At 40.9% G+C, this 27363-nt stretch overlaps 1 long non-coding RNA gene across 1 annotated transcript in view; it reads left to right on the forward strand.

Moving 5' to 3' along the window:
* LOC117201334 (uncharacterized) overlaps positions 1-23225 on the forward strand; it is a 154734-nt gene extending 131509 nt beyond the window's left edge. Inside the window, exon 3 of the long non-coding RNA XR_004483336.2 lies at positions 23097-23225. This is a non-coding gene — a long non-coding RNA (uncharacterized LOC117201334). The remainder of the gene's footprint in view (positions 1-23096) is intronic.
* Positions 23226-27363: the final 4138 nt, after the last annotated feature.

Here is a 27363-nt window from a genome sequence, read left to right on the forward strand (position 1 = left end):
TTTTAGTTTTCTGAGGAACCTCCATACTGTTTTCCACAGTGGCTGCACCAACTTACATTAATGGGATCATTCTAAGAATAACTTTCCCTAATCTCTTGCTACAATTGAGCTAAAGCTAATGGTCTTGCTTTTGTTATATTTAATTCTGTGAATAGTCTAGGCATATCATATCTAAATGCATACAGTTATTAAAGTTTACCTACAGATCTCCCAAGGAAATGCATTTCCATGTAAATAGTATAGTAACTACATATAACACAATGTATGTAAGGTGAGCTGGGCGAGAAGACTCAAGGATTCATCCTTAGTGCTTTATTTTGGTCTTACCACTTGTCCACACATTCTACTTCTAAGCTGGCTCTATGGAGCTTTTTTTTTTCCAATAAAATAATCCAGGTAAAAATTATATCCTGCAAGGGAGAGCTACATTTTGAAGAAGAAGAAGGAAAAAAGCCAGATAATGCACTTTTGCATCTAACATCTAAGATCAAGGTGTTTAAAATTGTATTTGAGCACTGGTTTTTTGGCTGCCTCATCCCTGATATTTTTCCTGTTTCTATTTTATCTGCCTCCTTTATCCTGTTTCAAATTTATCCTCTAGTTCAAAGGAACTGTCTAAGGGATAAAAGTTCCCAATGAAAGAAACTTTGTAATCCTCAACTCTATTTTGGAAAGCCCTAAACAAGTATTTCTGGCAGAAAAAAAAGGGGGCATATTTTCACAGCAGGAGTGAAGAGATTTCCCAGGTAGAGTATGATGACAATTAAGTCCCAAAGACTGTGGATCCCTGGCTAAGAAATGATGACCTTCCTGGCCTTTTGCCTGTGACTTAATGAGGAGCCAGAGGGTGGTCAGGGCTGTGACCAAGGCCTAGGTAATCTTCATCCCCTGCCTGGGCAAATGGAATCCTCCGTCTGGGGCTGATTTCACTGGGTGTTACTGTTGTTTTAGGAATATATGCAGCAGCATGACACAGGCAGCAATTCAGAGAACTCGCCCAGGGAAGGCAAGCTAATGAACACATTTCAGCGTGGCACCTCTCCATGACTCCTAAAGGCTTTGCCCACTTGGGCAGAAGATGAAACAGAAGGCCAAGCCAGATCTGATGGTGTTTTCTCTGGCAAGAGACATAAGTAATCTGACACCAAAGATGGGCACTCATTTTCTTATAAAGGGTAGGGGTAAAGTTAATTTGCATTTTGGGCCCAACTAATATCCATGGTCCAAAATATATTTGAAAATCATTTGCATGAATATGTCAGGACACAGTTTGTCAAAATTACTTCATAAGGGTTCATACAGTATAGTCATTGGCAGTATTATTTGAGAATGATTTAGTTGGATCTGTGCCAATATTTTGTGTAGAAAGGGTTCAGAAATGCTGTTTTTCATAGCTCAGTTGTACAAGATGACACATTTACAGGAAAATGTCACTAAAATCTGTGAATTGGTAAAAAGTTACCCTGAGCTGAAATGTTAAAAGGGAGATTTTGTCTCTTAAATTTATGCAGTGAACGGCACCTGGCTATTTTGCTAGAGATCTTAGGTTACGTTACCAAATAGAAAAGCCTAGTGTATAATGAATATGCTAGTTCCATGAAGATAAATTCTCCTAATGTGCTTAAAACAGTATTTTCCCCCCACTGATTTAATCATTCTCCCTATAATCTTCTCCATGCTATTAATTTATTTAGCATCTTCTTCCTTTATAACACAAAATAACTTAGACCTAACTGATATGCAATTTTCACAAAATTTGAATTAGTTTAGGTTAATAAGTTTTTTTTGTCTTTTTCTTTGCATTAGCTCACAATTATTTCTGTCATCTCTCTCCTCTACTCCATTTATCTCAGACAGTCTGCTCTCTTCCTTACTACCTAGTGACCATAATAATGTCTAATGTTAAGTGAACACAGTCAGTCAAGCACTGAGCTAAATTCTTTTCATGAATTATCTTATTTAATTCTTATAACATCCCCATGAAGTAGGTATTGTTGTTATCCCATTTTCAGTGGATCAGAAGCCTGAATTGTCCATGATGACAGAGCCAGTAAGAAGTGGAGCCAATAGCTCCACTTTTGACCCTTCCCCATCTCCCTGGGGCCCCACAAGAGGGGAGAAAATTTCCATAGTGATTTTTCTCCTCATGTCACTTCTCTGGGGACTGCACACCAACTATGAGCTTGTGCAAAGTGCCGGTGAGGGGCCAGAGAAAATGAGGAGAGACTGTGTCCTGAGCTTGAATCATTTGATGGTGATTAAATCCTTGACAGTTTTAAGACTTACAGCTCTGCAAAGAAACAAGAGGAACCAACTGGTGTCCAAGTAGCAAGTTATATTTTCTTTTCATTTAATTAAAATGGCAATTGGTCACTCTTTGAGGCTGAAACATGCTTGGGAGAGAAAAACAAACACTTCCAAGGCTCACTTTCTCTTTCTCTGCTCTCTTTGTTCCCAATACTCTCCCCTGAGTGAGCGGTTCTGGAAGGAAAGGCTCTTCCCCCCACTCCCAACCCCCCGCCAGCTGCTCATTTTCCTTGATTTTGTCACCAATTCTAATCCCAAGTTTGACAGCTCACAGTCTGCCATAATGGAACAGATAAACTTGTTTGATTTCTTGCACAGGTCAATTTAAATGAAATTAGCCAGCAGGTAAGGCCCTTTACACTTTGCAAAGCTCTTTTTCATGTGCATTATCTCATTAAACTGTCAAAAAATTAATTAGGATAAAATGACTGACAGAAAAGAATTGAATCTTTGTTTAAAGCACAGAGGCCCCCTGATAAATCAGTACCAGAAATTATTGCAAAAGAAAAATTAGTAGTATTTATGTGAACCAGGAATGGATCGAGGATGTTGGTTGTTGCTAACCTCCATCATATCAAAGTTTTCATCTGACTTTCCCATCAGTGTATAAGCAGGACAGCCAATCTAAACTCACCTTCCCACAATAAAAGCACTTCATTTATTGCAGTTTCAGAAATAATTGGCTAACGGTCCCTTTTACTCATTGTGCCATGATAAATAATAATGGATCCTAGAACAACTTTGCCTTTTTTCTCTCATTTCAGGTGAATCCTGTGGATTGATAAAATCTAGCTGTTGCTGTAACAGCTATACCACAGTACTAGTTTCAGAAAATACTGGGGTACATTTTCCCTTAATCCTTCTCATCTGATGCTATTTTTTTTCCTAATTGCTGATTCATTTTGATTGTGTTTGATGTGACAGCAGGTATCATTTGAACCCTATGAAGTGATTCCTGTTTCGAATATCCACACCCCTCCAGACATACTTGCTTGGCCATTCTGTGTTTACTCAGGGTCAACCTAAATAACAGTTGACAATTCTGATGGTCTTACTACATAATAGACACTGTGCTGAGAACTTTAAGTGCATTATCTCATTCAGTCCCTGTACTCATCTCACAAATGTGGACATCTTATTATCCCCATCCAGTAGAGGACAGCCCTGAGGTTGAGGTAAAGTGAATTGGTATGTTGGTGCTAGGATTCCAATCGAGGTCCACTTACTCCAAGAACTGAACTCCTAAACCATCACACTCTTCACAGACGATGAATGAGTTTAATGATCATCATCACTTAACTGGTTTAAAGTATGGAAGAGCTAGGGAGTTAGAGTATATCAGTCAATTTTTGTTATATAATTTTGTTATATAATAATGCTGCATAACAAACCAGTGGCTTAAAATAACAATAATTATTCATGCTCGTATACATATCGGTTGCTTTAAGCTTAGCTGATTTCATGCTCGTATACATATCGGTTGCTTTAAGCTTAGCTGATTGAAGCTTGGCTTGGCTGGGCTTGGTTCCAACCTACAGCATGGGACCAGGTCTGCTCCACAATTCTTTCATCCTGTCCTCCATGATCAGTGGGCTGCCTGGAGCTTGTTCATCTCACGGTATTAACAAAAGTGAAGAAGAGGCAAGCGGAAACACACAATGCCTCTTAAGGTCTAGTTTCGGAGCTGGCACACTATGTCCACTCATGTTCCATGGGCAAAATAAGCCACATGGTACAGCTCACCATGAAAGAGATTGGGGCAATATACTCCACCTTTAGTGGGAAGGACTACAACGTCACACGGCAAAGAGTGTAGACACAGGGAGGAATGGGCAGTGACAATATGAATACACTCTACCATGGGAGACAAATGGTTAAAAAAATGAGTTCTGCATTGATCGTGTGAATGTATGTTCATATGGAGAAGAAAGAGGCAGAAGACTTGACCTCAGCTGAGCAGAGAAATGGAGTCTAATGTTCTATTCCTAATTCTTGTATATAGAAGTGAGAGAGAAGGTCCAAAAGGTCTCAGGGACCATTGGCTACAAATGGACCTGATGAGCAGTGATTTTAAGGCTAAGCAGATCAGCGAAGAATACTGTTGCAGCATTTATGCTTCTGAGATAGAACTGGCTGACAAGTAAGAGAATAATATTTATGAGAATGAAAACAGTTGGAATTGGGAATACATGGAAAACTCAGGATTTACAGAACCCATAGTCTGAAGAATACTTTAAATGATTTTAAACCTCACTAACCTAGAGTAGAATTCTAGACTCCAAGTCGAAAGGGCTCTTAAAAGTCCTTAAGTCTAATAATACCCAATGCTTGAATTTTCTCTGTAACATGCAGCCTCTATTTAAACATTTCCTGTGACCATCCTTTCCAAATCCTTTTTGAATAGCTGTCTTCCTTGTTCTTGTCATTATAATGTATCCCATGTATCCACACTGCCTTTGGGTGAGCTAGCAAGTAAAAGCCACCCAAAGATGATAAACCCAGGAATACTCCTTCCCTTCCTGGTGATGAACCATTCCTGTGCAGGGCCAGCTTCACAGGGTCTTGTGCTTAGCAGGGTCCCAAGCCTGACTTAATACTCTACAGATGCCATCTTGAAATTCTTAATAATTTTTTAACAAGTGACTCTGCATTTTCATTTTGTTTTTAAATTTCTTTCTTTCTTTCTTTCTTCATGGCTGAGTTGGGTCTTTGTTGCTGCGCGTGGGCTTTCTCTAGTTGCGGTGCGCGGGCTTCTCATTGCAGTGGCTTCTCTTGTTGCAGAGCACGGGCTCTAGGCATGCAGGCTTCAATAGTTGTGGCTTGTGGGCTCTAGAGCTCAGGCTCAGTAGTTGTGGCTCACGGGCTTAGTTGCTTTGTGGCATGTGGGATCTTCCCGGACCAGGGCTCGAACCCGTGTCCCCTGCATTGGCAGACGGATTCTTAACCACTGCGCCACCAGGGTAGCCCTGCATTTTTATTTTGCACTGGGCTCCACAAATTACCTAGCCTATCTTTTTTTTTTTTTTTTGCGGTACGCGGGCCTCTCACTGTTGTGGCCTCTCCCATTGCAGAGCACAGGCTCCGGACGCGCAGGCTCAGCAGCTATGGCTCACGGGCCTAGCTGCTCCGCAGCATGTGGGATCCTCCCAGACCGGGGCACGAACCCGTGTCCCCTGCATCGGCAGGCGGACTCTCAACCACTGCGCCACCAGGGAAGCCCACCTAGCCTATCTTGATGTAAGTTGCCACCATCATTGTCTATTCCTGAGTTAGTTCTCCACCTCAACACCTGCTCCTTACCTTTCCATTGGGTCAACTCTCCTCTCTTATCAGATTTGGTTCCTGCTTGACTCTGTTCTTCATGGTCTCTTGATTTCACTGTTCCCTGGTTTTGATGGAGAGATTCCCTCAGTCCGCCCCTGCTGGACAAGGCCCTACTGACACCTTACTTCCTCCCCAACGGGAAAGAGATTCTGACAGTGACCTACAGAGCATTCTTCCTTAAGCTAAATTTAGGTCTGGCCCCACTGGTTCTAGCTCTTCCCCTTGGAACTATGCACAATAAATGTTTGATTCTTCACCTTTTTGAAGCCAGCCCTTCAAAGCCAAATTGAGGAGTCACTTGGTAGAGAGGCACAGTTCAGCTTCAGGAAAAGGCCTGGTGGCATCTGGCCATTGATGGGGGGTAAATAGAATGTGTTCAGCCCAGGTTGTTATCATCCTCATCTTTCCACTCATCTTAATATGTCAGCTGTGCTGATTTAGTGTCTGCATACTTGAAGTTTGATGTAGTGAACTCCATCTGAAAAAGCCTTGTCATCCTCCTATTATCAACCGAATTCAAAAACACAAAACCATATTCCGTGTACTGAAAACCACATCTTCCTCATAGTGTATAAATTATTTAACTGATTCTTTAGGTCTGTGATAGAAGGAAGAGTCCAAACAGGAGACTTCAACAGACTTTTTGAACATACGTAATTTGAGCTTTTATACTTGATGCCATATTTCTGAAATAGTATTCAGTGCTCTCTTTTGTTTGTTTTGCTGCTTGCTTGCGAAAGTAGCACTTGTTCCTGAGGAGACTTAGAAAATAACTTTAAAACCGCAAAGGAAGAAAAAAAACATTTCCTACAATCCCACCTACTAAAAATAACTTCAGTTAACATACAGTTTAATATATCTTTTTTCTATAAACACACACATATAACTTAAAATACAATATTATGAGCATATAACAGATGCTTAAATTTTTATAAGTAGGTTTTATAACTTACTGTTTTTCTTTTAAAATTTTATCAGGAGCATTTTCCCATTTGACAGGCTAATTCAAGCCTAAAGCTATGCAGTGACACAATTGTACAGTTCTGTCAAAAGCAGTCGATTTGGGAGGAAAGAAATTGGAGTGGTCTATTTGGAGTTATGTAGGCCAAACAACAGGCTGATTTGTTTACTGTCTGCTAATACCAAATTAAATTTGAAAACCAATCGGCATGCTGGTGATATGTGATCAGAGTCAGGGCTTAGAATTTTTTTTAAAATTTTTTATTTATTTTTATTTATTTTTGGCTGCATTGGGTCTCCGCTGCTGCGCGTGGGCTCCCTCCAGTTGTGGTGAGCGGGGGCTGCTCTTCGTTGCCTTGCGTGGGCTTCTCATTGCGGTGGCTTCTCTTGTTGCGGAGCATGGGCTCTAGGTACACGGGCTCAGTAGTTGTGGCTTGCAGGCCCTAGAGCACAGGCTCAGTAGTTGTGGCACACCGGCCCAGTTGCTCCGCAGCATGTGGGATCTTCCCGGACCAGGGATCGAACCCGTGTCCCCTGTGTTGGCAGGCGGTTTCCCAACCACTGTGCCACCAGGGAAGCCCCAGGGCTTAAAATTTTAAGTCTTACACTGTTTTAATAAACACTGGGCTATTGTGGATCCTTTTTTATACTTTTCAGTTAAGACCAGGGGTTTTGATTTTAAAGGGTTCAGTTCAGAAGGGAAGATTCTTATCTTCTTTAATGAGTTGCAAAAACATGCCAAATAACATCCTGAGGCTATTGAAATTAAAGTTTCTAGGCCTGAAAGGGTCAAAAAAAACCAGGAGTATTTTGATTTAGCTGAGATTTTTTTGTTTGATGTTACCGGGAGTTACACATTTTATAACTAAGTGCCCTTTCTTTCCCTCCTAAGCTTTTCATCTTCAAAGATTCAGCAGTATGTAATTATTCCAGTACTAATTTTTCTGTCTGCCAGTAAAGAGCTGTTCATTTAAAAATATATTTTAAAAGGACCTGAATCCATTGTGAATTTAGTGACCATACTTTAATCGTATAACTGCAGATGATAAATCTGTATTCAGAGAAGGAGTCCTGTGACTGATAAGACAGAAACCAGTAACTAACTTTACATTGTTCTTCAGATTTGACTAAAAGATGGGTAAGATACAAGTGGTCTACAATAGACCATTGGCAGTACATGAATTTGTGAGTTCTAGTGATCCTTAGGGTGACCATAAAGTAAACAAAAACAAAAGTAGAACTCAAAATTTCTGGACACTGATTTCTGTATTCTGTCAGATTTTATTCTGTTTTATTCTGTCAGATTCTATGAAAAATAGAAAATTGAAACATGTGACAGATACATTCTCTAATCTTGATACTGAGCATCAAGTTCTTCTTTCCTCCCTATCCTTTCCTGCATTCTTTTTTTTTTTTTTTTGCGGTACGCGGGCCTCTCACTGTTGTGGCCTCTCCCATTGCGGAGCGCAGGCTCAGCGGCCATAGCTCACGGGCCTAGCCACTCTGCGGCATGTGGGATCTTCCCGGACCGGGGCACGAACCCGTGTCCCTTGCATCGGCAGGCGGACTCTCAACCACTGCGCCACCGGGGAAGCCCTCCTGCTTTCTTAATGTAGATTTCTTCGATAAAATGAGAGGTGACAATAAACTGCTTTCCTCAATGTCTCTAAGGTAATTCATTAAAACTTTTGCGCTTATTTGCTAAGTGCACACTCCCAACCTATAGTTACAGATTGTCATTTTGACCTCATGCTGCCATGAAATGAGGAATCCGTATTTGTCATTATATATTTTGGACTAATTTTTACCCAGGATACTACAGCCAGTGTATCCAGGTTTGCAGAGTCTGAGTCATTCATGAAATGCCTTTATAATGTTGGGTACTTACTCAAAACATCTCTAGACCTCATTTTGTGGAAGTTAGCTTGGTGTTTTAGCACACAGGTCTGGTCCCATGTATACCTGGCTTTGAATCTGAGCCCTTCTCTTATGTCATTTTGGGCAAGTTTCTTTGCTTCTCTACTCACATTTTTTAAGTGGAAACATAGTACATAAATTATTTGATGGTTATGAGGATTAAGTGAAATAATGCATACAAAGCACATGGTGCTGATTAAAATATTAGTTCCTATTCTTATGACATCATTCCAGATCAGTTTATGAGCAAGAAGGTGAGCTCATTACTTCATAGCCATAATTTATTTTGATCTTACAGTGATATTCCCCAACTTATCAGCCACTTTAATTATGAGAATTGTATTTAAATGACTTCTGACTATGTTTGAAAAGCAAATTTACTCTTAGTGGTAACTATTACATTAAAAAATATAGAAAACAAAATTTTGTGAAGTTTAATGGACTCGACATAGGCATTTTGAGGAATGACTCAAATACACTCTTCCAGTCCAAGCATCTTTAAGAAAGAAATAATTGTGATATTCAGGAGGCAGGAAGTAGATGTCTCCTTTAGTGAATTAAATCCTGCAGACGTTCACTAAGCATCTGTGTTTTGGCCAGATCCCCAACTTCCTACAGCAGCATGCAAAATCCTGGAAGGTGGAGTCCAGGTCTTTTTCAGCCTTTCATCCCCAGCTTTTGGATATGGAGAAGAGAACTAAGGACTTGATTTAAAGGTATTTTTCTATTCAGACAGAAAGAGAAAGCACCAGCAGTTACTTAGAGATTTGATGGGGTGATAAAGGAAACTGGAACAAAGGAGCAATGTATCTGACCTACTGTCAGCAGAGCCTACCTTCCAGGGGTGCACCCGGCAGTGGTGATGAACTTCAAAGTTTATTGTAACAGCGGCTTAAATCTTGGGTGGGCCGGCCACGTGAGAAGTGTGGGATACATTTGACAGACTGGCTTAAAGGAGGAATGAACTCATAGAGTTGGCATCATTTGAACCATGCATCAAGCTAACCACTTTCTATCAACCCAGAAAGTTTTGCTGAGCATGTACTAATTGCCCAGCACTGTACCTGACCCTATGAGAGATAGAAAAGAAGTATAACTCATGGCCATCACCTTCAGCAGTGCACAGTTTTTTGCCTTTATTATCTTCTCTATCAGGGAACTGTACTTTCTCCCCACTAACAGGCTGTTTGTCAAGTACGATGAGGATATTTCTAGCCCACTCACTCGCAGTTGAAATGACTTTTCTCTGAAGGTCCCTATCCTTTCACTCAGTTGTCCTTAACTTCCCTGCTTCACAGCTGCAAAATACCCCTGAGAGGGCTTCCTTGGTGGCGCAGTGGTTGAGGGTCCGCCTGCCGATGCAGGGGATGTGGGTTCGTGCCCCGGTCCGGGAAGATCCCACATGCCAGGAGCGGCTGGGCCTGTAAGCCATGGCCGCTGAGCCTGCGCGTCCGGAGCCTGTGCTCCACAACGGGAGAGGCCAGAACAGTGAGAGGCCCGTGTACCGCAAAAAAAAAAACAAAAAAAAAACCCTGAGACTTCAGTGACCTCCCATAGGGAGCAACTAAACTAACTAATAGGGAAGTTGAAAAGTGGGAATGGGAGAAAACATACCACACGTACCGTATGTTAATCTGCAGGTGTTTGATAATCCTACTCTCTTTGACTTTAGATATTCCATCTGTGCTTTACAATCTAATATAATGTTTATAAACATAAAATTAATACTATAAAGTTAATGAACATTAACATTCAAGAGAATGCTAAGCACGTGGGGAAATCTGAGTTAGATTGAGCTGTGCCACCATTAAAGAACATTAAAAGTACTTGGGTTGCTTTCCATGGAGTAGCTGTAATTGAAATACTGCTTCCAATCTGTAGTACTTTTCAGTCCCCAAGTGAAAATAAACATGGCACAAGGAAAAATAAGATCACTATCACAGCAAAAGAAATTAGAGTGGTTATTAGTATATTAATTGAATACCAGATGGAAAAGCAAAACAAGCAATAGCCTGCCAGGCTCCACAGGAAAATATCTTCTAAATATTTTAGAAGAAAATTTAAAACAACATGTAGTGGTGAGGTATATGGATAATATATTTTCTGCTACCCTGAGCGTGATAGTGACCAAAATAGACCATGAATTATACCACTAGGAGATGTGAAGTTAGAAATTGTAGAGAAGTCCACCAGCAATTTAATTGGGAGTGGCCTTTACAGGTAACAAAATACATATTAAGTTTTTGGGTAAGTGTTGTTAGTTTAATTATCTGGGAAGAGAGTGTGTATGTGTATGCATGCTTGTTAGCTTCTGTTGTCTTTCTAGCCATGGGTAAAGGCCGTACACTGTGGCCCCAGTGGCCCTGGGTGAAGATCAATGCAGTTCCAGTGGCTCAGAAGCCTGTGGGTAGATTTGCCCTTGGCTGGCGTGGTGGGGGACTTCAGGGTGCTTCCTGTGAGCTGTCTGTATTAACGCCACTCACATCTGAAGCCTATGAAATGCAAGGTGTGTAACAACTCACAATTTAGCAGCTATCATGAACATTGCTTGAATCAGCTGGGTGCTAGAAAATGTGTCCAAATACATGAAAGCATTTTCTCCCTTGTTCATTTCCATAGGGAACAATTCTTTTCTGATTTCCTCATGTATTATTGTCTAAAATGTAAGAACATTTCTGTATAATGAAGAACACTCCAGAATGTGTTATGTCCCTACAGATGTCTTACTTATTTTAAAATGGACCTTCAGATGTCCAAGTTGACTTATATTTATTCTTTGTTAAATACAGTTATTCATCAGACTCTCAACTTGAACACATGCTATGTGTCAGGTGTGGTTGGGCACAAAGATGGATAAAGGTCTCTTCTCTGCCTTGATGGAGCTCCTGGCTGAGAGGGACCTTCATCAATCACTGTGTTACAGTAGGGTAGGAGCAGTAATACAGGTATGGAAGATGTGCTGTGGGGCCATAGGTGACAGAACATTTAACTCTGCCTGAGAAGGTCAGGGAAAGCCTCAGGGAATGACCTTGAAGGCCAAGTAAGAATTCTCTTGGGAAAAAGAAAATTTCTTTCAAAAGAGAGAAACTAGTTAGTACATTCTTTTGCATAGTATATGTTCATCCTTCGGACCTTGTCTTTCCTAGTTGTGTGCTGGAAATCCATCCCTTACCTGAGGCTTCCAAGCTGGACTAGTTTTTCTCCTAGGCTACCTTTTAACCATTAGTCATAGCTCTCGTCACTGTTTTAATTATTTGCTTTTCCATACCCCTTCTAGATATTACTGTTCGAGTGTCAAAACTCATCATTGTGGAATCCCTAGCCCGATATCTGACATATAGCAGGCACTCACAGAATATTAAATAAAATAATGAATGTCTGGGATAATCTAACATGACATCAATGTAGGGACATGGTAGTCTGAGCCAGGTTGCAGTGGGTCTTAAAGGTGCTTCTAAGTGAGGTTACAGATGTCATCATGTGCTGGGCAGCAGGGATTCAGTGACTGCTTTGAGCAGTGGAATGACATGGTGCCTCTGGTGGCAGGTGGGGTGTGGATAGTATGGGAGTGACTGGCAGCTGGGAGACGTGTCCCCGATCTGCTTCCCGGAGTGGAACAGATGAGGTGGGTAGAGATTGGAGTGCACCACCCTGCAGCCTGGTTATGGCCTGGGGGTGGGAGTGGTGGGGGCAGTAGGGGACGAATTCTGAAGAGTGATAGCCTATGGGATTTCCAAGTTAGTCACCAAGCTGGCATCTGAATCTAGGTTCCCGGGTTCCAGAGCGTGGAGTGGAGCATAGGAAGGCCAGGAACAGGAGAGGACCTGAAAGAATTCACTGTGCTGAGCTGCATGCAGTCCCCATGGATATTTACCGGATATCGCCGGCCATTAAGGGTGGTGGAAGATGGGTGGGTAGAGAGAAAAGGGAGAACTCAAAAAAGACTTTGGTTTGGGTAACCTGGTGAGTGCTGATGACTGAGCATGTTACAGAGGGAAGCGGGAGAAGCAGCAGCTTTCAGTGCAGCAATCGGAACGTACAGCTGCGGGGGTGGGTTGGAACAGGTGGCAGGTAATAAATGGATTTTGTTGAGTTCCAGTTGGGGCACTTAGAGGAAAGTCAAGATTTTGCATTGTGTTTTAAAGCTATCCGTGAGAATCATTTTATTTTACTTGTAAAAGTAACTTTTTATGAGCAGGAATGCCTTATTTGTGTTCCTAGTTGTAAGAGAGTTTGTTCAAACATTGTATACCAATTTAGTTCATTAGAACTGGACCAGGGAGGTCTGAGCCAGTGGTGTAAGAATTTTCAGGTTGGTAAGTAAGATCAGCATCCTAGGGCAAATGGTTTAAATATTTCAGTAAACTTTTCTCTACAATAAATATTTTCTATATAATTTCCTGGCAGTCATAGTCTCAAGATTATAAATCAGCAGAACTTGGAACCACCTACACAAACTGTTCAGTTTAAGAAGAAAGAAAATAGATTGAAACCTAATCTTATAATGATAAGTTATAGAGTAGGTATAACTTTAAGATACATTTTATGGTAACTGGTAAATATTCTCAAATCTTCTCTCTCATCTGTGCAAAGAAAGGTTAATTGTTAAGCCAGTGCTTTGAGTTTTCAAAGTTATGTGCGTCAACAGCTTTGTAAACTTTCTCTTAATGTTTTTGCCAAAATAATTATGGCCTATGGATTTGAATTGGATTTTTTACTGTTTTGATCATTAACTAGTCAAAGATATTTGGGGCCTATCGTACTCTCCCCTTACAGAATGAAATATTCTGTTATTCTATTTCTTTTTTCTTGTGGTGTTTTTTGTTTTGTTCTGTTTTGTTTTTTCCTTGGCTTAAAATAGGAGTACTCATTCTTGCGCCAAAGAGTATGAAAAGTCCCAGGAAGAATTTGGCATTTTTTCCTAGAGTATACATTTTACTTGAGGAACTTGTCAGTTGCAAAATGGGGGAGGCTAATGAATTTAACACATTTTTGTATTAAAATAAATATGCTATATTATGCTAGAATAAAAAACCATGAGAATGTATACATATTAAAAAAGAACAACACACAAAACTTCAAAAAGCTATTGAGCTGGCTGCCAGCATTTTCAACTCCTCACTCCATCTCTGCATGAGGTTTCATACTTTCTAAAGCTGGTCTTGCAGATGGAGGCATGTATACCCATCATTCTGGGTGCTGTTTTAAACAGACTTCAAGAAGATGTCATAACAGAATTGAGAGCCCAGAAATAAACCCATGCATATATGGTCAGCTAATATTTGACAAAGGAGCCAAGAATACTCCATGGAGAAAAGACAGTCTCTTCAATAAATGATGATGGGAAAATCGGATATTCATATGCAAAAGAATGAAACTAGACCCCTATCTTACACCACTCACAAAAACTAACTCAAAATGGATTAAACACTTAAATGTAAGACCTGAAACCGTAAAACTCCTAGAAGAAAACCTATAGAAACAGCTTATTGACATGGGTCTTGGCAATGACTTTTTGGATATAATATCTAAAGCACAAACAGCAAAATAAAAATAAACAAGTAGAACTATATCAAAGTAAAAATCTTCTGTGTCACAGAAGAAACAATCAGAAAATGAAATGGCATCCTATGGAATGGGAGAAAATATTTGCAAACCACGCTCATAAGGAGTTAATATCCAAAATATATGACACTCATTCAATTCAATACTAAAACCCACAAATAATCCAATTGAAAAATGGGCAAAGACCTGAATAGACAATTTCCAATGAAGATATTCAAGGGTCCAACAGGTACATGAAAAGGTGTTCAACATCACTAATCATCACGAAAATGCAAATCAAAATGACAGTGAGATATCACCTCACACCTGTGAGAATAGCTATCATCAATAAGACAAGAGGTAGGGGCTTCCCTGGTGGCGCAGTGGTTGAGAGTCCACCTGCCGATGCAGGGGACACGGGTTCGTGCCCTGGTCCGGGAAGATCCCACATGCTGCGGAGCGGCTGGGCCCGTGAGCCATGGCCGCTGAGCCTACGCGTCCGGAGCCTGTGCTCTGCAATGGGAGAGGCCACAACAGTGAGAGGCCCGCGTACCGCAAAAAAAAAAAAAGACAAGAGGTAACAAGTATTGGTGGAGAAAAGGGAACCCTTGTGCTTTGTTGGTAGGAATGTAAGTTGGTAGAGCCACCATGGGAGTTCTTTAAAAAAAAAAAAAAAGTAGAACCATGTAATCCAGCAATTCCACTTTTGGGTGAATAGCCGAAGGAAACAAAAATCACTATCCTGAAGAGATATCTGCTCCCCTGTGTTCACTGCAGCATTATTTACAATAGCCAAGACATGGGAACAACCTAAGTTTTCATCGACAGATGTATGGATAAAGAAGATGTGGTGTATATATACATTGGAATATTATTCAACCTCAAGAAAAGAAGAAAATCCTGCCATTTGCAACAACATAGATGGACCTTGAGAGCGTTATGCTAAGTGAAAAAAGTCAGGCAGAGAAAGACAAACACTATATGATCTCACTTATATGTGGAATCTAAAAAAAAACAAATTCATAGAAGCAGGGATCAAACCGGTGATTGCCAGAGATGGTGCTCAGTCGGGGGTCGCGGGGGGCAGGATTGTGGGGGAATAAGTAAAGGTGGCCAAAAGGGACAAACTTCCAGTTATAGGTTCTAAGAGGTAATGTAAAGCATTGATGAGTATGATTAAAATACTGTATTATGTTTTTGAAAATTGCTAACAGTGAATCTTAAAAGTTCTCATTACAAGGAGAACAAATCTGTGACTATGTGAGGTAATGGATGTTAACCAAACTTGTGGTAATCATTTTGCAATATATGCACTTATCAAATCATTTTGTTATACACCTTAAACTTATACAATTTTGTATATCAATTATATCTCATTAAAACTAGAAATAAAGATGTCAAACAGCCCAAAGTAGTGCTTTTTACTATGCTCATCACCCCTCACCCCTATCACACCCTCCTCACAGGATCTGAGCACCTAGAAAATGACTGTTTATTTCACCACATAACAATTATTTCATGTTTCTCCGAAGTGTGAGTGCCCTGAGAGCAGGCTTTTTTCCCTAATTATTTCTATATCCACAGCTCCTAGCTCCTGTCACAGAGTATTTGATGTATGTATTGAAGGAATGAACGCATGAATGAGTTTTAGGGACTCTCCAGGACAGACCATAATTCATACAGTCATACACATAGCACTCTGACAGTGACCCTGGGGTTACCCTCATGTTTAGTCTGGGGTGGAACTTATCATTACCATGAGGTGATACACTAGGCTTCGGAGTTACAAGAGAACAGTTCTTGTCATGGGGCAGGAACAAGGAGAGCCTCCTGGAAAATCAAATCTTCAATAACTGAAGGAACTAGATTTGTTTCATTAAAGGAGTGTATGAACTGCGGACTCACTGGAAGGAGAGACCCAGTCCATGATCATCCACCCTCTGGCAGCTAAGACAAACGACAGCAAAATAATACAGTGAAAATAATGTGCTTCAAAGGCTCTATCTACTGACGACAACTGAATTAACCTCCTGCACATGTGTCATTATTCCAGTAACTCGTTATGACCAAAGAGATTGCATCATTCAGATCATGAGAATATTAGTTCATCTTTGCCACAGCTCATTTTACCCAGTATCCAGACATGGTCTGAAAATTAGTGTATTTTTTTTAACTGGTGAAGAATGAATTGACATTTAAAATAAAGTGAGTTTTGCACATGGAAGATCAACCTAACCTGCCACCTACGGAGCAGGTGACTATGTCTAAGCTTGAAAGAGGAGAGGATTCATCCATTCAACAAACACTGGAATGCTATGTATGTGTCAAGCATTGTTCCAAGCAAAAAAAAAAAAAGCAAAATGAAACGTGAGTCACATACAAAATATCAAAATATTTGCTTTCCAATAACATGTCTATTTAAGAAATTCAAAGTCTGAACAACTTTATACTTTGTCATTTGCTCCTTTATGATAGATATTATATGGTAGGTGTTCAGTAAGTGATGTGGTAGCCTATACCTCCCTGAAGAGTGAAGGGGAACTATCTATTCTGTACTTGTCTGATGAAAGCTCTGAGGCATCAGTGCAGTAATAGAACAGTAACTTCACATTCCTACTGCAAACTTAAGTTTCAGGCAATGTGAGGGTGGACCACGGGCTTGGTATGCCCTTGTTAGTACCCTATTTCTACCACTTACCACTGGTGTGACCCTTGGGCAATATACTTAAGCTCTGTGTGACTTAGTTTCCTCATTAGTAAGCAGAAGTAATCTGTTTATTATCCCACCTACCTTCCTACAATCGTTATGATGAAGTGAGATGATCTGTATACAATGTTTAGAGCAGTATTTGGCACCCGGGTTATAAAGGCAAACTATCGTTTGCCTGTAATCATAGTAGACACCAGAAACATAAGACTAAATAGATTTTTAAAAAATATCTTTCTTGGAAGTGGATTTATAAAAACAAACAAATAGACAATATTTGGGGATGGGAAGTTAAGTCCAGAATGGATGATCAAAGAGCTAAAATCCACATACATTATTGGGCATTCATCACGTCCTCAGAACTGTGCTAGATGCTAAGGACGACAGAAATGGCCCCAAAGCTCATTTCTGTCCTGCAGAAATTTACATTTTATTTAGGGCATCAAGGCTATAACAGTTGGAAATAATTAAATAGTAAAAGACTGATAAAACCGTTTAAGGCCATGATAAAAGACATGTCACAATATAGTATTATATTAAAATAAATAATTAAAATACATTCGTATTTTAGGACTCCCCTGGTGGCGCAGTGGTTAAGAATCCGCCTGCCAATGCAGGGGACACGGATTAGAGCCTTGGTCCGGGAAGATCCCACATGCCATGGAGCAACTAAGCCCGTGTGCCACAACCACTGAGCCTGTGCTCTAGAGCCCGGGAGCCACAACTACTGAGCCCATGTGCCACAACTACTAAGCCCGTGTGCCTAGAGCCCATGCTCCGCAACAAGAGAAGCCACCGCCATGAGAAGCCCCCACACCACAACAAAGAGTAGCCCCGGCTCGCCGCAACTAGAGAAAGCCCTTGTGCAGCAACAAACACCCAACACAGCCAAAAATAAAACTAGATAAATTTATTTAAAAAAAAAAGAATTTAGGTTTTCTCCCCTGTGGTACAATAAGGCAATGGCTCTGGCTGATTCATAAGCAGCTCATTTTAGGGGAAACTGTGTGTTCAGGGAATATTCCTGATGTGACAGGAAAGATTTAGTCTTTATTGGACTCACTAGCCTTGAAATGCCCTTGTTATTGACCAAATGAGAAAATGTTTGCTTCCAGACTGCAGATGCTAATGTCCTTCACTATATTTATTTCCCACTTCTCTAACATATGTTGAAAGTTTTGAAGCCAGTAAGAACACTAGTATACAATGTATTTACAATCCAGAATTCTTAAACTCAAAGGATATAACTGCTGAATAACTATAGAAGGTAGCTTACAAGATGTTAGTTATGAACTGAATTATGCCTCCCCCTCAGTTCATATTTTGAACCCCCAGTGTGACCATATCTGGAGATAGAGTCTTTATGAGGTGATTAAAGTTAACTTAGATCATAAGGGTGGAGCCCTAATCTCACAGGATTGGTGGCTTTATAAGAGGAAGATCTCTCTCTCTCCCTCTCTCTCTCTCCCCGCCCCCTCCTCCCCCTCTTCCACTCTCCCCCTCTCCCTCCCTCTCTCTGCCTCTCCTTGCCATGTGAGGACAAAGCAAGAAGGCAGAAGGCAGCCATCTGCAAGCCAAGAAGAGAGAGCCTTCACTAGAAACTCATTATGGTGGTGCTCTGATCTTGTATTTCCGGCCTCCAGAACTGTGAGAAATAAAGGTCTGTTGCTTAAGCCACCCAAGCTATGATATTTCACTACGGCAGCCTGAACTGGCTAATACAGTGTTAAACAAAATTACTTCTGACCTGCACTATTTTCTCTCATTTTCATTTTTTGATACATTCTTTTGTCTAGTAACAAGGCCTCTCAGTTGAGAGTATGGACAGTGGTATGAGAATTTTTCTGGTTTGGTTTTATTCCAGACTGTCTTAATGAAGGCAAGAAGCTACATTTCAATTGACCTCTAGAATATTATTTGCAGTACAATTTCTAGGCTGCATAAACCTGTATTCACTGGTGAAACCTGATTCTTGTTTCTGGCAACATTTGCAAAATTGCTCCAGGTGCCGGGTGAGTTCTTTCATCCAAGGAGAAGAGGAATTTCACAGGTTTCATTTTACATGTGAAACTTAATTCATGCCTCTAAAAACTATAAAATATGGAGACTAAAGATAGTCCGTCAAGGGTATGAAATGTGAATGAACAGCAAGCAGAAACCAAATTTGTAAAAGAAGAGAAAATGGGCTGCACCAGAAGCCTTCAGCTTATTTAAATTCTCTGTATTACATTCCCAGACATCTGCCTGGACAACAGAATGAAATTCATGATTATGGAAATGGGAGGGATGCGAGTGTGGGGCATGCTCTTCTGTGTGCTTTCAGCGCGGAGTTGTCACAGGTTTAATTGACCTTTTCTCTGACTGTGGACTGTCACAGCCCTGTCAGAGGAGTGACTTCTGATGGGAAGACACAGGAACTTTTGTGGAGGAGGGGCAGGGCTCTGTCAAAAGATCAACAGCCCTGAGGCTGCAGGCCTTGCCCACCCTCACCTTTAACACATTTCGATTAACTTCATTACACACAATTTGATCGACACAGGGTGACTTTTCAAGTTTGGATTTAGGTTGTTGCTGAAATTTACAACAGGTCGATAGTGTGTTATTTCCATCCTTGAAAAGCAGAGCAGAGCAAAGTGACTGCAACAGGGCTCTGGCTCCCAGCCCAGGGCGGTGTTCCTGATGGAGGGTTTTAGGTTAAGGTCAATCAGGATGTGACAAAAGGGGGGTGTTTTTCCAGTTATGAAATTTAGTCCATCAACGAAGCTCCCCTTGTACCATGCGATTGGAACAATCCCTTACACTGAGGTTGTATCGAATTCTGGGCCCTTATTTAGTGTTAAAGCATCGTCTGAGGGGCTTGTATCTGATACAGGTGGCCCTTTACAGGTAGTCTTTTATTAGTGTTTAGGTTTATCTTTCCCACCTGACTTTCAGTAGAGGCCATTCAGGAACCCATTCTGAGGTCTGGGTTTCCCTAGTTTCATCATCATGACCGGCTCAAGGGCACAGGTCTCGCTGCTGTGCCCATGAAGTGTGAGGCTGTGCAAAGTTTGGTGGCCCTTTATAGCCCTTCAGCACCTCCCCTCTGCGCCTAGGCACACAGGAACTACTCCCCTGCTCCACGGGCTTGTGCAGGCCTGTGTGCCAAGGGTATTTGTACTCAGCGGTCTTGCTGCTTCTCTGATTCTACATTGAAAGGCATTGGTCCCCTGTGAATTCAGATCACCCCAAGCCAGCCCAGTATGTCTTCTCACTCCACCTTATCTCTGGATTTACAGTTCGTAACCCCACTCCTAGTTATCATCCCCAGCTCCCCAGGATGCCTATTCATTACGTGCTTCCTCTCTGACTATCCCTTCCCAGCAGTTCTGCCAAACAACCAGTCTTAATACCCATGGTTTTTCTATTTGCTGAATCTTTTCAGGGTCGAGTCCCCTTTGTCAGGCAAAGGCTTTTCCTCTATATTTTGTAAAGGCGCCCTTCCCTACAGCATAGACGCCTCATGATTTAGCTGATAAATTATTGTCTTGCTTCATTATCCTGCTTTATGTTCATCCTTTCAAACAGATGACTCTGATGCCACCTACCATAGTAACTGCAATCAATTTTCCAAGTTCCCTCTAAAATGCCGCTCCATTTTCTGGGAAAAGAACAAAACAAGGGCTGGGCCTCAGCACAATTGTGACATGGATCCCATCCATCTTTGCTCTTCATAATCTGTCTCCTGTACTCTCTCCCTCTCCATTAAACTTCCCAAGTGCTCATTATGACCCAGGTCCCTCTCCTCTTGTGGTTCCTCTCCTCTTCTCACCAGTGGGTCAGTAGACAGGGAAATGCCTCCTTTATCCAGAGCCCTCGGGTAGTGATGTGCTTCACATAAACATAAATTTTCCAGGCTATTGACGCTTACTTTAGGCGGAAAATTTCCTGTAATGGCTTTGAATAGAAAGTTTCTCAATCTCCTTTACATTGTTTCCTATCTTTGAAAACGTGAATTCAAATTCTTGTCTGTTTCTCATGCGGTATCTTGAATCAATAATCATTCATTCAACAAGCATATATAGAGCACCCATCATTATGTGAGGGGCTCAGAGATACAAAGATGAATGCAGTAGTAGTGCTCTTGCCATTGCAAGAGCTTAAGGTCAAATTAGGATGAGGATACTGAAGACAAATTGCTACAGCCCAGAGCAAAAGAGACTGTATGAGGGATGTGAACAGGGCATGCATAGGGCATAGAGGGGACACAGAGGAATAGCAGCAACTGACAAAACGGATGATGAGGTGCCAGGATAGGCTTCTGAGAGGGCTAGTAATCAGCCCTAATTAAGGACTCTGCCCTCCTCAGAGGGTCCAGGCTGGTCTGCATTTTGAGTTCTCCTGTCTGGCTCTTAAGGGGGTTGCATTTCTCCTACTGCAGCTAGACTGTCAGCTGTCATGTCTAGCTCCTAGCAGACCCTTCCCCTGTTAATTTGCATTTCTAATCATCTGTGAGCTGGGAAGCCTTATAGCCAAGCCCCCTAAAACCAGGGCTCCCTTGGAGTAAATAGGCTCTCAGCAAGGCTCCTGGGGGCTCCGTCAGGATAATGGGCAAGAGGGTTGTTTGACTGCTTGTTTTGATTAGACTATTCTGATTGCTTTGTGCTTCTCTCCTGGTTCTGGTTGGCTTGGAGGTTTGGTAGATAAGCAACCTCTAAATAAAATGAGTCGTTATGGATTCATGTCAGGAGGAGAAGGGTTTTTAATATAAAGGAATTATTAATATCTCTCTATAATGGGCATCTACCATGTGCCAGATTCTTTACCTTTATTATTTCTTTAACCCTCACAGTAGCCCTGCAATATAAGTAAAATGATCCCCACTTTATGAAAAAAGAAACTAATACTCAGAGACTACACAATTCACTGCCCTTTGTGATGTTAGACAAATTTCCTGGTCTCCCTGTCCCTCATATCCTTCACCTGTAAAATGGGGACAGTACTACTGTGTATCTCTAAGAGTTGTGAGGGTTAAAGAGGTGAATAAGTATAATTATAACTAAAGTGCCTGATATATAGTAGAATTCAGTGGTAGCTGCTGTTATTATTGTCATGTTGTTGTTACTAAAGTCATATAGGTATTGTACTTAGAAGCAGAACCTAATTCTAAAGTCCATCCCACAGCAGGTTCTCTGATACCAGGGAGAATTACTTTGTAGCAGTGATTTTGCTCAGCATGGCTAAACTACATTTGGAGGCCGCCACGTGCTCTGTCTCTGAGCCACAGGAGGACAGGGACAGGGTTATATTCTTACCCTGGCTGTCCTTATCACTGACTCCCCGAGACCCGAGTCAAGGGCAATGAATTGTGACATTTTAAGAGAAGGTTGTAAGCAATGACTTCATGCTACTTTTGAAGTCTGTCTCAAGGTCAAGTTTTGTTTTGAAAAAGCAGAAGAAGTACCAAAGCCTCGATCACCACAGCTTTTCCCCTCTTAGGGAGAGGTTGTCCCAGAGATTTCTTATACTACTTTGGAACTTAAAGATGCATCATTCCAAGCAGATTGTTTCTTTATGTTGGCCCATTTTATTAGAAAATAACCTCCCACCGTGATGTGCTTACTGATCACATTCATGACTGAGATTGACAGATTAAGAACAAACAGCATGTTTCCAGTCATCTCAAATTTCTCTCTTTAGAACTGACTGTTTACGGTTCGGACAGGACTTGGAATAATCATTTGCATGGGTTTTACTTGGTTGTTCACTTTAATTTCTTGAAACTTAAAAAAGGAATGTTAGCATAAAATACGCCATTCCACAAGGAGAATGCTTCCTTCCACTATGTTGTTTTCCAATGTTAAAAAAAAAAAAGAACTTGAAGAGTGTCTAGAAGTTCTTTGAAATATAGTCATTTGAAATTTCAATAAAATCCTGATTTGTGATGGGAGAACGGTGATTACTTTTTCCTCTCTTTTCAAAAACTCTGGTAACAAAAATTAAAGGTCTCTCAATATAATATAAAATATGATTCTCATCAAAGAGCACTTATTAGCTATAATAATTCTTACATGATTCTATGCAAAGATGTTACTGTGCATATAGCCCTTGACAAGTATTCATTAAATTGAATTACATCTTGTTACCCTGCCCTATCTATCTCTGCTTTCTAGAAACCTGGTATAAATTAAGGAAACTCTGAATACAGCTAACAAACATGACATGAATATCAACATTTACATTATGAATTTAACGTGGAGTGAGTGTGTTCCCACAGCCCTGAGTTGCAGAGATTCATGGAATTTGTCTTATTTAAGCATTCAGTAATATCACTCCCCCCCCCCACCTTTTTTTATAGTCTGTGAGGAATTCTAAGATGAAATGGGACTTAAAGCCATACCTGAATGAAGCAAGGAACACCCCTTGGCAAACAGGATGAAAGGCAAGTGTTGGAGGTGAAGAAAGCTGGGCTGTCAATACAAATCAAAAAAAGCCCTTTGTATGTTTTATCCTTCTTGCTACAAAAACTAATTTTATCTGGGGTGGGGCGGGGGGGTGAATCGGTATGTTATTTGGTGGGCAAGGACCAAAGCAATTTTCACAAGGATTCAGCCACCTGTAGAAAACAACTGACTACTCCTAAAGGTCCAGGGAAGTAGAATCTGACCTTCCTGACGGGCTAGTTTGATATGTGGCCACACACTTTTTTTCTGGGTTATGGGACTGCTTGATGTTAGATGCTGGTAGACTTGGGAGGTAAGAGAATATAGGGCAGAGGAAGCAAAGAGGCGTTTTGCGTCAGAGAATGCCTTATGCTAAACTTTAGGAGTCCATTTCCCTGCAGCATCTGCTGCAGAAGGAAGGATGCTTCCGTGGAGGGAGGTGCCGCCAAGAAAGGGGTGCCCCGGGCTGCACCTCTGTCAGTCACTTCCTTGGCAGCTTGAGCCGTGATAGGGAACTGGGGTGGCGGGGGCGGGAACGCCTCAAAGCCAGCCTAGAGGAAGAAACTTAAAGCAGGGTGTGTGTTTTTCAGTTTCCTGCTAATCACCTGCTTTGTTGAAGGCAAGCTGGGCTGGGGACCCAGTTCTGCAGATTTGTGATTTGGTGAGTAGAACTGTATCATTAGCATAGCTGAGGAATGGTGCCTCTTGCACTAACTCGAAACATTAGTCAGCAAACACCAACAGCTTAGGAACATGAGATGAAACTAGGTCCCTTTCACCTTAAATAACACCAGGCTGAGCAGGCAGAAACGTGGGGACCTCTGGACCAAAGGGACCATTGCTGGAGACAGCAGAAGTGATCAGGTAAAGAAAAGCAGATGATGGACAGTCGGCTCCCTTTGTTAGTCGCTGATCTTCTCACTGCCTGATCTGTGTGACCGGATGACCTGGGTACACAGCGCTGCCCCCTAAGCCCCATCAGGACCCTGCCTTTGTAATGACTCATCAGAAACATTATCCTCAGCAAATTATTTAGAGTGCAAGGAACCACTTTTGTACAGGTGAGGAATTCCAAGGTATCCTACTGCCAACGGGTCAGCACGTTGCAGGTTCAGGTCAGCACTGTTAGATGAAAGCATGATTATTTTTAGCCCATTGTGCTTTTCTGCCCTTGAGCAATCATTCTGAGCTTGAGGGTGAGGGGAAAACAGACTTTCTGCCAGCACATTCTCCTGGGTGGCAGGCTTTAGCTGTCTTCCCAGTCCTTCTACAGAACCTTAGGTTGGATGCTCACCTGGTCCTCATGTCCTCAAGTCTCTAGATACAGTTTCTTTTCTGGGAACTGAGCTTAATCCAGCTTTGTAATCTATTCACTTCCAACTCCTACTTTAATCAACTCAGTACTCTTCCTTCTGCGCTCATTAGTCTCCTTTCATCATCCACTTCTTTTTTCTGATCCATTTCACTTTTGGCCTCCTGGTTTCATTTCCCTCCCAAAACCTTTCTTTGTAACCAATAAAAAAGAGTACACCCATGACACACATGACATTGGAGGGGTGGGGACACACATGACATTGGAGGGGTGGGGTCATCACAGTGACAGCGCGGGGGGGGGGGGGGCGGGTAAGAGAAATAAACAAGTTCTTGGTATTTGAGTGTTAAGCATTGTGAGAGAGATGTTGACAGAATCCAAGACCTATAAAACTGGAAAAGACATTTTTAACCACAGTCAAATATTTGACTTGTTATTTTGAACATCTCCTCCCTTTGAAACATAGGTCCAAACTTTCCAGCCTCTCTGGTACAGGAAGACTAACTAGTAAGGGGTTGGATGGGTGTTGAGTGAGATAATCTGTAGAATCTATCACTGTTTTTGAAATAGAGGCGGCTAGGAATCACGTGGTCACTAATTGACCAATAGTTTCCCATGGCTTTGAAGGGAGATTTGATCGGGCACGGACAAAACAGCATTGTCTGGTTCCAAAAAGGAGTGGCTTCCTGTGAAAGAAAGAGAAGGACACAATCTTTTAATTTCTGTTTTTTCTCTGCATTTCACGGTACGTTTTTATAAAGATAACAGATGGGATTCCTATATTCATTAAGGAGAAAAAAAAGAACTCTTCATCTGCTAGTATTTTAAATAAGGGAAATACATAGTATTTACTGCTACCCTTTGAAGACCCTTTGAAGATTTTAATTAACACTGAACGTTTTATTCCATCTGCTTAAATGAGTAGGCCACATGGTTACAAGGCCTCTCATTTCAGGCTGGTGAACCAATTCATTGGGTCTCCTTGGTTGGAACTAGTAGAAAAATCCTCAACTCAAAAGACCCCATAAATTACCCAAAAGTTATCTTCACTTTAAAAAGATTTATAATAAAAGAGCATATATGTAAATACATGTGTATAATATACACGTGTAGATTCAAAAATTCAAAAGAAGCGATTCAATACTGTCTGTTTGACTTCAACCCAATCTCCCGCAGTGCAGTGATTCCTGATTTGTCTGTTTTCTTGAACATTTTACGGCACTTTACATTTCATAGAACACTTTCACATATTGTTTTATGATTCTCTCTACCCTGTGAGATAAAACACAGTAGATCGTATTCTCTTTAATTAAAGATAAGAAAATGAAGGCACAGAGAGCTCCAATGATTTGCCCCAGGTCACAAAGTTCCAAAGAGACTTGCCTGACCCTGTAATCTAAATCTTTTCATTTCTGTCCTGGTACTCTAGCCAGCAATGAAAGCTTAATTATCAAAGGGAGACTCTTTACTTCTTTAGGAAGATTATTTTGTATCAGTTGGGCTTTACTGAGGATAGATCTGAAATGTAATGCATGTTATAAAAGCAACTTTAGTAATATGGCAGTATGACGGGATGCTTCTGACCATTGGGAGGAGACAGATGTGGGAATGAATTCCACATCAGCTTCCTTTTAGCTGAGCGACTTGGAGCAAGTAACTACTTAATCTCTATGAGGATGAATATTCTCCTCCATGTAGGATATATTCTCCACCATGTAGGATATAAATAAAACTTACACATATAGATACGCAGCACACATTCTATGTTCCCTGGAAAATCAAATCACTCTATTATTGGACTATTTGAATAAATTGAGGTCCATTTGTTTATTTTAAGAATATTAAACATCTACCCTGAGAGGACTACTGTTCTAGACACTGGAGATAAAAAGATTAATAAAACCAATTCCTGCCTTTATGGCACCAAAAGGTGTGGTGGGGACGGGGGAGGCTAGAAAGTCTCTGTAGGTGATTTACTCCTTGAACTAAGTCTTGAAAGCTTGACTACATAAGTCTCTGTGGGCCAGAGTTCTGGAGTCATTTATCTTATCTAGGTCAGTTTACAGGATAAAGGAAAAACTGAAACATAAAGCCGCCTGCTAAAAATATTAAAATGACTTTTCATTTGGGTTGAGTTAGACTTTTAACTACTTCAAAAGTATTTTTGGTCTATTATGTTGTTTGTAGTACACACTTAGGGAAGTCAGATATTAGTTCCATTATACTGATGAAGGAACTGAGACCTGAAGAAGTTAAGGCTTCTTCAAAGTTATTCAAATACTTCAAGGTAAGAGTCAGTTCAAGCAGTGAGCTAGATGCTCAGGACATAAATGTAAACATGACAAAATCCCTGCTTCTACAGAGCTTTGGATTTCACCATTGGACTCACAGGTAGACATGTTGATTAACCACATACCAGGTTTGTTATAATTTAGGGGCAGTTAATTCATATATAACTGATTATGTATATCAGTGGTCATTTTTATTTTTTTCCAATATTAATGTCAAACACATTGGAAGAACCGAAGTACATTTTATTTCTTATGCCTTTAAAGTACTTTCTTGAGAATGCAGATTATTGGTTTGCATTTTTGACCTTCATCTTTATTGAGGTATAATTTATCTATAGTAAAAGGCTCTGATCTCAAGTGTTCGTTCAATGCATTTTGACAAATCTATGTACCTGGATTGAAATCACCCAAATCAAGATACAGGACACTTCCTGCACCCCAAAAAGTTGCCTCATGGTCCTTTCCAATCACTGCTCCATCCATATCCCTGTCCTGAGACAATCACAGTTCAGATTTCTAGCTAAGGATCATATATTAGTTTTGCCTCTTCTTGAATTTCACTTAAATGGAACCATAGAA

Source organism: Orcinus orca, chromosome 9, assembly GCF_937001465.1.
Source record: "Orcinus orca chromosome 9, mOrcOrc1.1, whole genome shotgun sequence".
Lineage (NCBI taxonomy): Eukaryota > Metazoa > Chordata > Mammalia > Artiodactyla > Delphinidae > Orcinus > Orcinus orca.